Source organism: Ixodes scapularis, unplaced genomic scaffold, assembly GCF_016920785.2.
Source record: "Ixodes scapularis isolate PalLabHiFi unplaced genomic scaffold, ASM1692078v2 PGA_scaffold9__187_contigs__length_104089568, whole genome shotgun sequence".
Lineage (NCBI taxonomy): Eukaryota > Metazoa > Arthropoda > Arachnida > Ixodida > Ixodidae > Ixodes > Ixodes scapularis.
The window spans coordinates 30,935,476-30,952,978 of NW_024609884.1; the positions used below are offsets into that span (position 1 = coordinate 30,935,476).

General features: G+C 43.4%; 1 pseudogene; it reads right to left on the bottom strand.

The window, feature by feature from the left end:
- The window catches only part of LOC121833703, a 31,263-nt pseudogene that overhangs the window by 12,682 nt on the left and 1,078 nt on the right, over nt 1–17,503 (bottom strand).

A 17,503-nucleotide genomic window follows, 5' to 3' on the forward strand; every position in this document is an offset into this window, starting at 1 on the left:
TACAATGTGAGAGCTTATATGCTTTAGTTTTTAAAGTTTAGTGAAGGATCATGCCACCGCTGAACTTAGCGGCCTTGGTGCTCTGTAGACAGCCAACAGAGAGAGAGAGGGCGCAGTGCATGACTTGACATGCCGCGAACCTAACTGCATGCCTCCCGGGAGACTCACGTGTCTGAAGTAAAGCAAATATCATGGAGCGCAATGTGTGTGGGTCCCCCGTTATGAATGGTTATGACGCCCAGCCCTATGTACATGAATGGACATATATATAGGGCTGGGCGTCGATTAAAAGTTTTAACCCGATTAATCGACACCCTTTAAGCGATTAATTTATCGGTTAATCGGTCTGATTTATTTCTAGGTAAAATATTGCAAAAGCATTTTTTTTTTTTTGCTGAATATGTTATAAACGGTGCAATACACAACTTGGATTATGAATTAATCACTATGTGTAGTTAAGAACAGTACCAGATACCTTTCACAGAATATTACTTTTGCTGCATGAGGCAAAGATGTTTGTTGATATCCTCTGGAAAGACCGACCTCCTTTCATTGTTCGCAATAGCCTCTGCTGCACTAAACATACACTCGAACGACGTTGAAGTGGCCGGGGACATGTGCAACCTTCTGCGCTAATTTGAGTTAGAAATATATCGCTTCTACAACTTTCTTTCTTCTAAAATTTAATCTAAAGTTTGCCCTTCATACAGGTGTACTCGTCCACGTCTGCGTAATGGAAGTGTTTAATTTTTTTTTTTCGTTCGTCAAAATCTTACCGATTAACCGATTAAAACATTTAATCGCGATTAAATTATTAATCGAGTAATCGCCCAGCCCTACATATATATATATATATATATATATATATATATATATATATATAAGTGAAAGATGCGTACTGTCGGAGTTACTAATTCGAAGTTTATTACGACGTTTCATATATGGGTGGTTTCATCTCAAATCTGCAGGCAAAAAGGGTCGAATTTTAATTTTGATGAAAAAAATATATGTTATGGCGCCGTTTCTAAAACCGCAGTCGACACAAACCGCAAGTTCGTCGGATTTTTCGTTCTCGACTTATGAATTTTTAAAGAGGCCGCGGCGAAAAGCAGTGTTTTTCACACCCGTCGTGGGTCGGATGTTTCGCTTGATCTCCCGCCATGGATTTTCAGTCCACATTATATTATCTTTTTTGAAGCACTCTGTGGACACATTTAAAAGGCTCCAATACCATGAAATAATTTTAGGCCTTTTGCTTTTTTTTTGTAAAAATGTCAAAAACGCCTCCTCGGTCAATTGTTGACGAACTTTGACAATTAATTACTGGAGATCTACTTGGGTTACACCGATATTTTTTATGTCCACGAAGAGCCCAAAACACTTTCTTTTTATTTATTATAAAATTCCTTGGCTGTATAAAATATCCTTTGCGGTACGTTTACGTTAATATTATGCAAAAACCAAAAAGTACCATTTTTGAAATTGATTTTCTCAAAAAAACCATTTTTTATTTTTTTTAATTTTTTCTTCAAATGTAGATATGATAGTTGTCTACACGAAAATCAAGCCTAGAGAGTGTATATTTTGTTTGCATGTTTTATATTTAGGCATCAATATCGGAAAAAGACGTCTTTGTTTTGCAAGACCTAAGTCAGACATAGCGACCCATGCGTCTCTATGAATTGTGAAAAAGTTTTCTTGAATTTTCTTCTGCATTTTGTAATTATTTATAAACAGATTTTGTGGTATTGAATATTTATGTATGTTTTGATAAGAGCGGGAACCATGAGATACATATCTAACCAAATCAGCAGGCCTAGTAGACTTTCAATAACCAAATGGGACAGACGTTGTATTGTTTCGATTTATAAACCTTTCAAAGTAAACTAGCACGACTAGCTATTAGCTGTCATATTACTAAGACAAAGAAAGTCACCACATTGTCGATATATACAATTCTTTACGAAACCAAACACTGGGGCTTGTTCACAGCACATCGCACAGGTCACCAGGGAATGTCCTTTCACTTCCGTAATACACAAAAGTGGTGACACAGAAACGGTCCGAAACACACAGAGAGTGTGTCATGGAGAGGGGTAGGAAATAAAAATAAATAAATAGGAATTAGATTGCCCAACTCCCATCTTAACGAAAATTGCGTTAAAAAAAATAAAGTATTTAGGTTCGAGTGGTGGCAAGGCGATAGGTCCACGCCTGGTGGAGAGTCAGACAAAGAAGTCGACGGCACGTAAAGGTAAAACAAAAAAAAAAAAAATCAATAATTTAATAAAGACGGGAAAACTCAGCCGCACATGGCAAGAACAAAAACCAACTCCCCCGGGCATTCCCTAAACGGGACGCAACCAAATGCGTGCGAACACGCTCTCTACATCACCGCCTGGCCGCTACGCCATGACGAAATAAACCCAACAACCGAACAGTGCTAACAAAAAGTTAGTAAGAAAACATTGAAAAAAAAAAAAAAAAAAACGTTCAGAAAAAACCGCACCCGAGAAACAAAGTTCAGCGGGGCGAAGAAACACGCACGAGTCGGTCCCACGACATTGAAGTCTGGCAGGATGACGGCGTCCAGATGATGCTCTAATCTGTTCCTCCCTCTATTGCGCACATCCACGACGGCTATGCGGAACAGTGGCTGTACGAAAGAAAGTGAAGAATAGATTCGAGCAGGCGATGCGCGAGAAGGTAACCGAGACTATGCTTCAAGCTTCATATTGGGAGGGGAGCTTTCGAGGTAGTTTCTGCAGTTACTCAAACTTTCTCTGTCCCCTTCCCCTTTTCAAAAGAACACGTCAGCCGGCGCTAACGTTTCATCTCGGGAGAAGCCACTCTTCACAAACGGTTATAGTTAACCAGGAGGCTGACTTCGACCCAACTAGTCTCCGGGCAGAATACAAAGACAAGTATACTTACCAACACGCTCGTTTTAATGTCAGTCTCCGGGCTTTGCTGTTTCCAAAAGAGATAACCCTTTATAAGGACAGAACGAGCGGGTTGGTGGGGATAATGAAACTTAAACACTCCCTCTCGTTTTCTTCCTCAAGTTTAATAGATAACCCTTCGGTGCTATCGGATCTCCCCGGAGAGAGAGATACAGCTCGACCGTTTCAAGGTAAGGATAGGGCGCTCGAAGCTAGGGCAAACAGGCGGTATCGTTTCACGCATGCACGGATGGCTGGTTTCAAATTCCCCCACATCCCTAACGAAACCGGCCCATCTTCGTGTGTGCGTCTGCGGGATTTCTGTCCCGCGCCGCCGGTTTTAGCGCGCACGCGGCGTTGTTTTGGCTGGCAGAACAGTTGTTGACCGTCGACATTGTAAGGCCCTGGTGTCCTCATCCTTTCAGGCAACGATTCCTTTGCTTTCCCTTGTGCAATACTCTGACAGACTCTTCCTGGGTGGCTGTCACTGTTCGCCGCGTCAACGACAGAATCGTACCATTTCACTCCTCGTGACACAGGGTGCGCTGCTCGCTTTACTGTCACGGGCCGTCCCATCTAACACAACGAGCGCGAAAGGTCATGGTCATCTGCTGGCTCCGAAAGGGCGGGACGTTCATGCAGGCCAATGAGGGCCCCGAATCAATAAGACGTCTGCCGACTCCTACACGTTAAATATTTACGACACCTGCTGCTCTGTTAATAAGTGTTGCTTTCTCTTTTTGGAACTCCTCCGATGTAGCTTGCCGCCTATAATAAAATTTAAATAATCAATAAATATATCTGGGTGGAAATACTGTATTTCATTTTTATGTGGGAACGTTGAAAAAAAGAAAAAACTATTTCCAAGCTTGTGAAGACGCGCAATTCGCAAGTCCATTTCGAGCCGTAAAAACACGTTTTTGTACGATATTGATGCTTAAATGTAGAACATACAAACAAAATATACACTTTCTAGGCTTAATTTTCGTGTAGACAACTATCATATCTACATTTGAACAAAAAATAAAAAAAATAAAAAATGGGTTTTTTGAGAAAATCAATTTCAAAAATGGTACTTTTTGGTTTTTGCATAATATTAACGTAAACGTACCGCAAAGGATATTTTATACAACCAAGGCATTTTGTAATAAATATAAAGAGCGTGTTTTGGGCTCTCCGTGGACATAAAAAATATCGGTGTAACCCAAGTAGATCTCCAGTAATTAATTGTCAAAGTTCGTCAACAATTGACCGAGGAGGCGTTTTTGACATTTTTACAGAAAAAAAGCAAAAGGCCTAAAATTATTTCATGGTAATGGAGCCTTTTAAATGTGTCCAAAGAGTGCTTCAAAAAAGATAATATAATGTGGACTGAAAATCCATGGCGGGAGATCAAGCGAAACATCCGACCCACGACGGGTGTGAAAAACACTGCTTTTCGCCGCGGCCTCTTTAAGAATTCATAAGTCGAGAACAAAAAATCTGACGAACTTGCGGTTTGTGTCAACTACGGTTTTAGAAACGGCGCCATAACATATATTTTTTTCATAGAAATTAAAAATTCGACCCTTTTTGCCTGCACGATTTGAGATGAAACCACCCATATATATATAAAGAAGATTACAGCTAAACATCAAGAAAATTTATCAGCGCTCAAAAGCAAAGGCTGGGGAAAGGTAGACACCGAACAGGAAAATAAAATTTATCTTTCGCGAGTTTTCGTTTCATTTTTATCATGTTTAGCGTATGCCAGTTGGCCCAGTTTTCGAGCTTGTATAGTTACATCGTATTATGTTACGTTACAGATAAAGTTGTTTCAAAATGCAAGTGTATTGAAGTAAGCATAGATGGTGACAGGGTAAGAGTGAAGTTCAAGCTCCTCCCACCTCTTTCCACTTTGGCAGAGCGAACGCTGGAGAGGAGGCGACCTCCACTCCAGCGTTCGCTCTGCTAAAGTGGAAAGAGGTGGGACGAGCTTGCACTTCACTCTTACCCTGTCACCGACTGTAGAATCCGGAGCGTGCGTCGACACAGTGGCGTCACGGTGCGGCTCCTAGCAGGTGCATGTCGCGTAGACATCCTATGTAGCAAGCGACTTTAGTTTCTTGCATACATGGGTAAATTACTTCCAAAATGTAATTTAATTACAATGACAATTATTTTGCTCCAAAATTTGTTTAATTACGACTACAATTACTCCAACGTGAAAAGTAATTCATTACAATTACAAATTACCGCTTAAAGTTATGCTATTACTTCACAATTGCTTGTAGTTGATTCTGAGAGTGACCCGACTGGGGCAACATAACCTTAAACAAGTTGCTTAGAATGCAACACATTTGTTCATTCCTTGCCCCAGTGTTTGAGGAGGCTTAAGCATCGCTGTATAAATGACACATACTGTACTTCCCTTTTGTTAATTTTGTTAAACTAATGATAGAACGTGACAGTTTGGGACAATGAAGTCCTAATTTTTAAAAGTAATAATAAATTAGTTCATATATTCGAAGACGCCAGACCGCTAAATTAAAAGGCTTGACACACTTTTGTTAGACAGGCAAATAAAAATGCAATAATTAGTCATATCTGAATATTATAATAGTCTTAATATAAAACGTCCTGATCCACACGCGCTAATACGACCACATTCACATGCAAACGTGTCATGTTATTGTAAATTACTTACATTGAGTGGAAATTATAATGGCTCAGAAATATATAAGAACCAAATCGGCGCTCCGAGATCAATGGTGACAATAATCACAGGAGCGAGATCAATCTCCAAACACTTATGCAAATAATATCCGAAGTAAAACCAACAGGAAATGAACTTGAAAATAATTCAATTAAAAAAATATGCGACACTAGTGGAAGAGGGGCCTACAAAAAAAAAGCTTAAAAAAAAGAAAAAAAAAATTGGCAGAGACATTGAAGACTGTTTACGTGTAGGAATGCGAAAGGGCATCACTAGGCATACCTTTAATAAGCCGGAAACGTGGAGCCGCCGTGGCGTCGGGGACCGAAATGTATCAAATTGCCTTTTCAAAGCCATTATATCACTTTGTTTACAGGAACCTCCCTGAGAAATTTGACATCAATCCAAGCATTTTTTACGTGTTTTTATTGTTTGCGCCGTCGGCTATTTGTGGTACCATCACTCGGTCACGCCGCCGACGACGCCGGATTTTCGCGTAATGGGGCGCATAATGTTTCGCATTAATAACTTCATGGAGAATTAAAATCCCCAACCTCGGCTGAAAGTTCGAGCTCATTTTTTTTTTCGTTCAATATTTTGGCATGTTTACGCTATTGTTTTCTACTCGCACCGCAGACGGCGCCACACGGCGCCTTTGAGCTAGGCTCCAAGGAGCCTACCTCAACGGTTCGCAGTGTAAGCAACAAAAACAAAAAAAAAAAAAAACAACAACGCGACGCTAGTTTTGTTGTGCGTGTGTGTGCGTGCGTGTCTATGTGTGCGAGTGTGTCACCAAGCGAAAGCCCGCTTGTGCGAGCGCTGAGGCTTTCAGAGAGGTTCCGCCCGCGGCGGAAAGTTTTGCAAAACTAATTATAATTGTGCCGGAAATTTCACAATTACTGACGCTAGAAAGTAATTAAATTACAATTATAATTTCCTTTAGTCGAAAGCAATAAATTACAATTAAGAATAATTAAACTGCAGTAATTCAAAGACTGTAATTGAATTACTACCCAAGGTTTCTTGACAATGGCAGCTTATCTGAGCCCAGCGCAACACAGAATGTTCGCGCCAGAGTCGGGGCTACCTATTTTTTACACAAGACCTGGAAATTGAAGATTCAGATCCCTTTCACGAGCTGGCAAAAAAAGCCGCGATTATCTCAAACTCAGTCCGTCTACTAGATCCGCCAGTGAGCGAAGAACAATTTGATAGTACGAGAAGCGAAAAAGTACTTTTCATGTGGAGTTTGTCAATCACTGGGACTGGTGAATGTCGTCCCGTGGCGATTTCTGAATCGTCGATCACACAAGCGCTTCGTAGAGGCATATTCCAGCGCAGATAAACGAAAAGCAAGGCCGCGTTTCACCGTCGTTGCCGCTTACAACTGCGGGCGACACGACTGAACCCGAGCTCCGAGCAGCTCCTGCGGGTCGAATGCAGTGAGAGCACAATCCGCGCAACGTTGGACGTGGATACGTTTTTGAATGTCAAGGTGACAAACCTTTACTCCGGAGCGCGATCGAGAATCACGGCCTCGGGAAGGCGCAGACCCCGCCAAGTTGGAGCGGACAGCGCTTTCACTGTGCGACGTCTGCCGACCAGCTGCCAAGACGGAGCGACGCGCCCCCTTTAGGTGTCGCACGCTCCAAGTGGGAGCGTAGGTGGGGCTAACATCCGGTTATTGCTGAATTTAGTAAAAAGAAAGAGGCGAAGTTCATGCCAGGCTGTGAGTTAAAAGATGAACGGCCAGACCACCCGCGTATAAGCACGGAGAACCGAACAATGCAAAGCAGAATAGAGCAATGCGTTTAAAAAACAATATTTCTGCACGTATGGTCCATTACTTCGACGTTATAGAGGCACAAAAGGCGATTACCTACGAGCAAAAAAAGAACAGCGCATTTCGTGCGAGAATGTTGTTATTTTAATAAGATGCACTCGCGTCAGCTCGCACCGAAAAAAAAAAAAAAAAACATCAAAATAACGTTTTTTTATTGTGAATTTCGCATCTCGCACTGGGAAGAAGAGCTGGAGACGGAAACGAAAATAAATAATCGCCCACTCCACTTTCTAGGGTAGAAATTCGTATACATTTAACAAATGTTCCTGGAATAAAAGAAGAAAAAAGAAGGAAAAGAAATAAGCACGCTTTAAGTGCTTCGTGACCACATTGTGATCATCTTCCGGTGAACAACCGACAAACCTCACGCCTGGCGGCACGTTCCCTTTGCGCGCGGCGCAACAGTCTCTGTATCGGAGGCGCCGTCGCGCGAAGTTCGTTGGTGGTTCGTCACATATTCGCTTCATAAGGTCCAGCTTGAACATCATTTCACCGTTGGCTCTGCACACCAGCCAATGTCTCACTGCCCTCCCTCTATAGTCTCTAAGAGATTAAAAAACGCAGGGTGTGGTCTCTTATATGATCCCGCTTCTTGCTTGGCTATTTGTTTGTCGCTCCTTTCGGCCGATGCTGCACTCTCCCTACCTGCGGAGCGCGCCACTCAAATCGAAGCATACCGATTTGAAGTTAAAGACAAACGTGTCATGCTGTCGTGAATGAAACGGGTCTTGAGTCGATAATAATAATAATAATAATAATAATAATAATAATAATAATAATAATAATAATAATAATAATAATAATAATAATAATAATAATAATAATAATCAACGTGCAGCAACGGCGAGAAACTGAAGGTCGGCTATGACGGCAGGGTCACGTGACGTCAAGATGGAGGCGCCCATGAAATGTTGCCTGGAAGGGTCTATAATTTGGCATCGCCGCTTACCGGGAGCGCCGCGAGTGCGGGTAACGCCGGGGCCAGTGATTTCCTACCGAGTAGTTGTTTGACTGCGGTCATCAATCGAATAGACGAAGTTAACGAGTTCTATGCCGTTCTGAAGACGAGTGACTGTAAACGGTGACGCATTGCCTCCTGTATACTGATAATGCCTGCCCAATCCCTGGCTTCCCCATGCTTTGGCGCCGTCGCGCCTGATTAACGCAACCACCGCCAGGGGCGCCACCTTCCCATACAATGTAAACGACGCTTGTTTACTTCACACTGGCTACTACCGCAACCTACGTGATTCCGCTATTTTTGGAACCCATATTTCATAGCGGCTGTGTAGTTTCCAATAGTGAATAAATGTTGTGGACGGCATATGTGACCCAACATAAATTACAGACCAGAGAGAAGAACTGGTAAACTTTCAGAATGCCGACAAAACGACAAAGCATTTCTAGAACTGAGTGTCTAAAAAAATAGAGGTTATAGAATTGGCGGGGAGATCGAACTATGCGGGCGCAATTTCATTATCATCATCATCACTACAAACAATCCCTGTGGGGCAACGTTACTGTGTGGCAAAAAGCTCCAACGCCAATACTCGCCAAGCGTACGCCCCATCGTTTACGCGCTTGCTGCATATTTGATTGTAGCGATATGGTGCGCACCTGCTGTATACTGCAGTGCTCGAAGCATGCTTTTGAACCGGGTATATGGAGCGCGGAGGACTGCATCACGTACGCGACGTGCGGACACTGTCCGCCGTCGGCTCTCGTGCAACGCTGCACTCGATGACGTGCTCGCAGCTGAGCACGTCCTCTCCTTCAACGAGGCACTGCTTGCTTTCACCGATGTTGTCCATGATTATTGCAAGAGACAGGGTAACAGAAACGCGATGTACGTGTTTTGTGAATCATTCAGAAATACACGGACGCCGCGCCGGCCACGTACGATCCAACGTGACTGGCCCGGCACGCAGGTATTTCCAGAGGAGGGGAGGGGGGGGGGGGGGAGGTTCAACGTATCCAATGTACGAGAACCTCTCCCCCCGCCCTAAATGTTTACACATGCACAATTCAAGAGGGGGGTCAGGACATCTGGACCCCCCTTCTGAATCAGCCACTACCACACATGCGCTTGTTCGGCCTTCCAAAAGGACTTCGATGACATTCAAGAGGGGACTAGATTACTTTCATCTAGATGCGTTCAGGAGAAAAGAAGTGATATATATATATATATATATCTTTCACGAGCCTAGCATCGTCGTCTTCTATGTCTGTAAATCTATCAATGACTGCGGTCGAGGGGTTTGTCTGCCACACAGCGTTAGTTCCCAAGGAGGCTGTTATGGAGCGCCACTCCCCGATCTTCTTCCCAATAGATGTAAGCAAAATCCGCGCGATACAAAGTTAAAGGAAGAATTGAGAGGACTACTGAATAACCTCACTGCGAAAATTGGACTTGCTGAAAATTGATTTCATATGACGGCAATTCCAGCATTGCGGGAAGTACTTAAGAGGAACATGGAACATTGTAAATCAAATAATTGACAGACCCACTAAAGATTATATAGATGCGTGTATACAAAACTTTTTTTTCGGTGCAACCGACTTTGATAAGCTCGGCAATGACTTTAATGATACCTTTATTACAAAGGTACAAGAATTCCGTAGCCATATAAACAACACAAGTAGGAAAAACTAAGTAAGCTATCAAGGGTATTCATCTCATTCTGCGTGCTTGCCCCAAACGACAGAATCTGATCTAGAATATATAGTTAACAGTATGACAAGGAAAGCCAGCAGTATTTGACAAAATAAGATTCAGAGATATAAAAAATAGCATAGGCAGCTTAAAACGCGTTCTGCTTGTTATAATAAATGGTATGTTGTCTACACGAAATATACCCAGTAAGTTAAAAGTTTCAATAGTATGGCATATTTATAAGAAAGGAAATAAGAAATAATTAACTAATTACAGGCCCATCTTGTAGCTACCGGCAAATTCTCCGATCATGAAAAAAAATTGTTCTACAAATCATGGCCTCCCGAAGGAAAAATCCATCAATGTAACAATGTTTGGCAGTCAATGTTTTCTAGTGGACCGCTGACTGTGCCTGACTGTACGTTAAGCATGTCTGATTGGCCAACAAGTTACTCTGACCGACAGTCAAACTCCAGTCAGACCCCGCTTGTCGGCTTTCTGATGGTTTCCTGGTGGCAGTCGGCCGCCGCGAAATGCCATCAGGATGTCTTGGTGGTGATTCTGACTGTACATCGATTGCCTCTGACTGTACGTCAGAAAGCTTTGACGTGCAGACAGACTACGGTCAAAGGACGTAAAGTTCGTTCGGATACCACTATTTCGTCAAATCTATGAATACGAAAAGTAATCTATGCACGAGAAAACGATTTTGGGACGTGAGCCCATAAAACCGCTGACGTTAGAGATATGACACGCAACCGACCGACAACCTTGATCAGAAGCCCGCCGAAGCGCCGAACACGACACTTCGCACTTCGCTTCGCCCATAGAGGCTTCGCCGAGCTTTCATGAACGATCGCTCTCGACTCGTTTTGTTTGCCCGCTCGCTCCAACCTGTCGATCCTGCCCGGGCTCTACAATGTCTTATGTTTTAGTAGAATTTCTACTCGACAAGACCCAGCCTGTTGTGAGTTCCGACGATGTAAGGGACGTTAGCGGTGTAGTTGAAGACGACAGGGTGTACCAGGTCTACTGGGCCGGTGATGCGCGAACAAAAGGATCGTTCTACGACGCGAAAGTACTCTCTCTACATGGCAGGTGAGTAGAACTGAAGTACGGCGAGTGATGTACGAGTGCTTTGCATAACATGCTGACGGCTTAACTGCATTTGCAGCCAAAGCATTTCGTATAAAACGAATAGTCAAATCGAGTTTCTCTAACGGTCGCGTAGCATAGCGGTTAAGGTGTCCGATTTGTACGCATGTGGTCGCGGGTTCGGTGCGCGGTGGTGCTGCTTTTTTTTTTTTTTTTTTTTTTTTTTTCTCGAACATTTTGTTTTATCGAGGCATTTGGCGATATTTATGAGTGCGTATAGCTTTACTCTTATATAAATGCTGCCCTTGTTGATGAAATTCCCTTGGCAGTGGCAGTCAGACGTCATCTGATGGACCATCAGATGACGTCTGATGGTCCATCACGTTCCACCAACGCTGCTGACTGGCAGTCAGTGTCCCAAATTACGTAGCTTGATGGAATTTTCAATAGGGCTCGTTTTTCGAGAAATTCTCACTAACAAGCAACTGTCAATATGGGTTCCGGAAGCAAACAGACACAATACGTTTACTCGAGGATATAAAATACCTCGCTAATGAACAGATCGATCACCACGAAATAGCGCTAGCGCTATTCTTAGACCTGAAAAAAGCCTTTGATACAATAGATCACTCATTTTTGGTTGACAAACTAGATAAACATGGTTTGCGAGGACATTTCCGTACATTAATCTTCAAAGGTTACTTCACCGGAAGAACCCAAATAGTTTGAACAGGAAACAGTACAAGTTATGCTGCGCACCTCACCAGTGAGGTGCCTACGGGTTTGGTACTGGGTCCCATCCTATTCAACATCTATGTAAACGACCTAACTTTACTTCCTTTGAAAAAAAGACGTCGATACGTTGATGACAGAGCCTTGGTTATCACACACGAATATAATACTGCGGTTGCAAATTTACAGGAAGATATTAAACAAATCATGAGCTGGTTTTCAAAAAGCTATATTTTCGTGAACGATGACAAATCGAGCTTATGTGCTTTCAAACTTACCGGAAAATAATTAATCTCACTCAGCCTATACCTTTGCATTCATGGAAATGTCGACAGTGTTCTTGCTCAGCACTACTTTATGCCGGTGAAACCAGATACCTTGGTACATATTTCGACGAGTATTTATGCTGGAATCACCGTATTGACTATATACTGAAACACCTGTGAATAATCTCGTCATGCCTTTACAGACTTCGAAGTTCTGCAAATATTATACTATAGTATAATATATAGTTTACTTAATCTACAATCCTTAGCACAGGTGAAAAAAGAAATGCGTACATGGAGTAGTACACCAGGTGAACACTAGATAGTTCCCAGACTCGTGCCTTTTCGACGCCCCTAAAGTGTTATGAGTACCCTATAGTGTTACTATCCTTTTGCACGCTTATATTACCTTCATTGCTTTTCCCTTAACGCCTGTTCTGTATTCATATGCTTTTAAGCGCGAGGGTTGACTGTTTCGTGTTCTCTGAGGTCTTGCGAATTCTACGTGATTATTATTGTGTAAAAATATATAACTTCGTTTAGTGCTTACAGTCATAAAGTTTATGCTTGTATACTAATTCATGCTTGCTTTCATTCCACTTTATTTTGGGGCCTATATGACTAGAACTTTTATCGGTAGTATCAACTTTGTACAAGGTCAATACTTCCGATCTGTTAAATTTTATGCTGGACTGTTTGTACTCACGCACACGCACGAAAGTGCTTTTGTGAAACTGAGTGGAATGTATGAATGCTATATTTGTAAATAAACATTGTTATATATACTGTATATATATAAAAGGCGAACATTGAAAGATATTTCCTAAACCAAGGACTAGGCGAGAGCTTAAGGTGGAGAAGAATTGCAACGGCCAGGGAGGGTCCTCTGAGGTTGCAACCGCTACGAAGTCACCTAAGGAGTGTGGAAGGTGTTAGCTGTGCCGGAGCTCACGTTAGGTAAAGACGTATTGTGCCCGTCGTCAGCGCCCTTCACTGCCTCGAAATGCACGAGAAAGATGTGGGCAGGTAAGCAGTGAGAGCCAGTCAAGCAGCATCCAAAGAGGACATGGAAGGGTACATGGGCTGATTCAGCTTTGACGCCAGGGAGGCTTGAGCCAAGCTGGGCTTTGAGTGAAGCCTCAGCAGGATGCACGAAGCGGGAAAAGAGAGGCCATCCATAATGTCCGTCGCAAAAAGGTGCCTACCGCATACTAATGAGTAGCAGGAGGTAGAATTTGGGACGCAGCCTTCCCTCGAAATCAGCTTCAGTCACTTTCCATGGTCCCGGGCGTCGCTCGGGGTCTAATAAAATGACAGCCCCGGCAAGTTCTTGCCCACAGCTACAACGACAAATGCTAAAAATATCACCAAGAATGCAAGAACGAACGAGAGAGGCTTATAAACGTTGTTCGCATTTTCTGTCTTGTATGGGGAAGCGGCACACCCTTGGGGTGATAGCTGGAAAACGGCGATTGGGCAGGCATTATCGGTGGCGTATAGCTACAAAGTCGTAATTTAAAGCTACCTCGAGCTGTCATCGAATGAAATGGCAAAATGTCTTCGCAGATAAATTCACAGTTCTGCGATAGCAATTACTGCGATTTACGCACTCCACGCTTATTGTTTTTAATAGCTTGTGCATCGTGTACCCGGAGTTTTGTGCCTTTCGTACAGAAATACATGGCGTTTTCGCGTTCTACGGCAACCATCAGATTCCTGCGCACAACCGGATCTCTCGGCAAGGAAACAAGGATACTGGGAAAGAGAATAGTACATACAGTACAAGTGTGCGACAGAATTAAGTCCACGCTAAAGTGTTCTCGTGTTGATGTCATTATTCATGGGTCTGGTAACACGTCGTTGTTTGCGTGCACCTTTCGAAAGTTCTGTTGCGACAGATATGTTAGGCACAGCCCATTATCAGTCATGTCGAATAGCAAAATACGTCCCACAAACATTTATTTGCCCTTCCAAAGTAGCGCATTCTTGATTCCCCGTGCGCATGTACAGTTCTCGTGCGCATTTCCTTGCTCCTGAAAGCGGTAGGATAGCACTGCTCAGTACAGATTCGAGAAACATGCTTTTCCACCTTGTTTCTGTTATTCAAAACTATACGAAAGAGTCAGACGAAGAGGACGGACAGGACTCTTTCGTATATTTTTTTTTTAAATTTGTTACCAACGCGCTCAATCAAGATTTTCTGTTATCATCATTCACTCCTGTCGGAGTAGAGTGACGTGACACGAAGCGATGAGAAAGCATCTTCCGCCGTAGCATGAAAGCGAGGGCCTCAAACACTATCGCCATATCAATGGTGGCCGAGACTGGCCAGCCTCAGCAACACCATCTAGAATAACGAAAGCCTCCGAAAGCCCCACTCCTCCTCCACGGAACGTCATCACAGTCGGATGGCGCCAACACAGCAATTGGACCCGAGTCTTCCGACGCGTTCATTGAACACGAGGCCTAGCCGAGTGGTGACACAGCACTCGTGTCTTCGCTCAATCTCACTGTGATGATGTCGAAATTCTAGCGCGCAGCCTTGGATTATTAATGCGTTAGCATTAATAATCTAAGCCAGAGGGTAGTGAAGGGCAAAGGCGAGGGAGGTGACGTCACGAGGCGGAAGCCAATGCGCGCGAGGATGCTGGGCCGAGTCTGAACTTGCAGGTGTGCGGAGCTCGTATGCCTTGGTTTGTGCTACAAATAGGAGTGTGAATAAAGTACTAGTGCTGGTCTAGGTAGGCGGCAGAACAATTAAAGGAAGATCCATTGGTGGATGCTTAAGGAATGCGTTAGCATGACCCTTGGAAAACGCCATACACGTCCGCCTTTGGGAAACGCTAACAGTGACCCCGTAATGAAGCCAAAGAGAGGCAGCAAGGCAAAACATAGAGGAAGCAAAAGAGAAAGCCAAAAGAGAAAGCCAAAACAGAAAAGTGAAGGGGTCAGCATTAGCGTTTCCCAAAGGGGGACCTGTGTGGCGTTTCCTAAGGGTCATGCTAACGTATTCCTTAAGGATCCACCAATGGATCTTCCTTTAATTTTTCAAGGTGGTGTTGGCCTCAGCGCTCGCGTCTAGATTTGAGACGCCGCTGCTAGATGACGAAAAATTTATAGAAGGCTCTATTGGCTGCATGTTATCCAACAACCGAATATTGCGGGGAAAAAATCTCAGGCGGTCAGCTGATTTCTTTCTCCTTTCCGAGTCAATGTCCGAAAATGAACATCGCTTATTTTCAAACTTCTACTAGTAGGGAATTTGTTATAATATAGAAGAGTATCTATAGTTACGGATGCAGAGCAGAGATGGCAGTAGTGACAGAACTGTAATGAAATTACTCCAATTAATTACTTTTCTACGCTGGTAATCTAGCAATGCCATTAATTACTTTCAGGCAGTAATTTTGAGGAAATTACTTATTACTTTCGTTATTACTTTTTTTCAGGGGCCCATCTGAGAACAAATGTTGTGACGCGGGAGTCGAGAGCGAGACAAACACACAAAGACGGGGTCGAAAGGCGAAGCGGATGAGAAAAAAAAGCTTTTTAGTGAAGGCATAGCTGCAAGGCCACGGTTCACGAAACTCCAGTCAATATGCACTCGCGATTAAAAGTAAGCGAGGACCATTGCAGGCTACAATGTGGAGGGCACGTCGCTACTAAGATCAACAGATTTTAAAACCTGCGAGCGATGAGGAGTCAGGAGTTCATCTCAAATATCTTTCCAAGGATCCAGAACTTCAGGTGAGCTGCCTTGTCCTTCGTAGGTAAAGATTATTTTTGTGTGCTGCGTTCACCTCTAAGCTGACAGTACGGTGGAAGCTGCGCAATCGTTGAGGCCGTCGCGCGTCGATATTTAGCCACTTGATCACGTCCCCGCCGATGCCCACACGCAGAGAGCGAAGTCAGTTGATGGAAGAGAGGAGGTGAACTGGTCCGACGAGCACGTAGCTACCACCGCACTATCAGCTTCGGGGTGAACGGCATATTGTCGGAAACTGCAAGAGGTTAGCAAATCAGGCTCACCCTGGGAAGTTGCCAGGGAAAAGTAAACGAGCTGAATATAGCCGCTGGTTCGTTGGGGAAGGACACATTTCTGGAGGCGCCCGCCTCCCCTTTCCTTCCCTGGTGGCGTTTCTTCCCACAAAACATCCGGCCCCCTTGCGTGACAACGCGCGATAATGAGCGCTTTTCTGGTGTTAAGGAGCAATACTCCTCGAGAAGAATGTCCGGGAATGGGTCGAACAGTGCTAGTGAGAGGAGGAAACGATTGGACTGCGTCCGAGTCGGAAAGAAATTTCAGGCATTTCCTCAACCTGTGCAAAATCGATTCGAAAACGATGGATCCCGTTCGCCAAAGGCCACATAGGGACAGATTAGCAGATCTCATCAGTCGTTACGACTTCATATGAAAACGAGCTGCCATGGCCCGATCAACCGACGTGGACGACTTGTCCAAATTCAGGAGGATGCAATCACATCAGCTTATAACCTATCAACTTCACCGTTGAATTTACAGCGAAACCGGTCAGCTGTCTGTTTTCTGTCGTCACGGGCACGAAATACTGCCTGAAGGAATTTAAAAGTAATTTCAAAGTCATTTTATTAATTTTCGGAAGTAATTGTAATGTAATTACTTTTTGTCTGCGCTAATTTGTTATGTAATGTAACTACTTTTAGTCTGCGCTAACTTGTAATATAATTTAATTACATTTGCGTATTTCTGAGGAAAGAAATGAGTAACGCAATTTCATTATTTGAAAAGTAGTTTTGCCATCTCAGGAGGAAAATTATATTAACTAGGACCATATTTGATTACTACCAGCTAGCTTGCCTCCCTTCACCTACTACTGTCCTTATTTCAGTACGAAAATGAATAGTTAAACAATGAGATCGAAATTTCACATGCTTTGCAAACTTCGATTATGCCATGCATGGTAATTCTTCATTCGTTTAAACAATGGGTCCCAAAATGTTAATTTTATAGTGGTGGTGGTGGGGGTGGTCAGGGGGGCGCGGCGCGTGTAGGTTATGTTACTAATAATCGCAATGAACTTTATGTAAATACCACATGCCAACCTTCTGAAACACAATGCTTGTCAATATCGAGTATCAGCATTTGGCAACATGCTTAAGTCACCCTTTTTGTATACTAAATGTGTCCTAGTCAAAATATGACGCAACCTGATATGGTATGCGAACTCGACGAAGGAATAAATGTCAGCTTGCAAATTCCATGTTCACAAAATGAATCGCTGGTTTCAGCACCATACC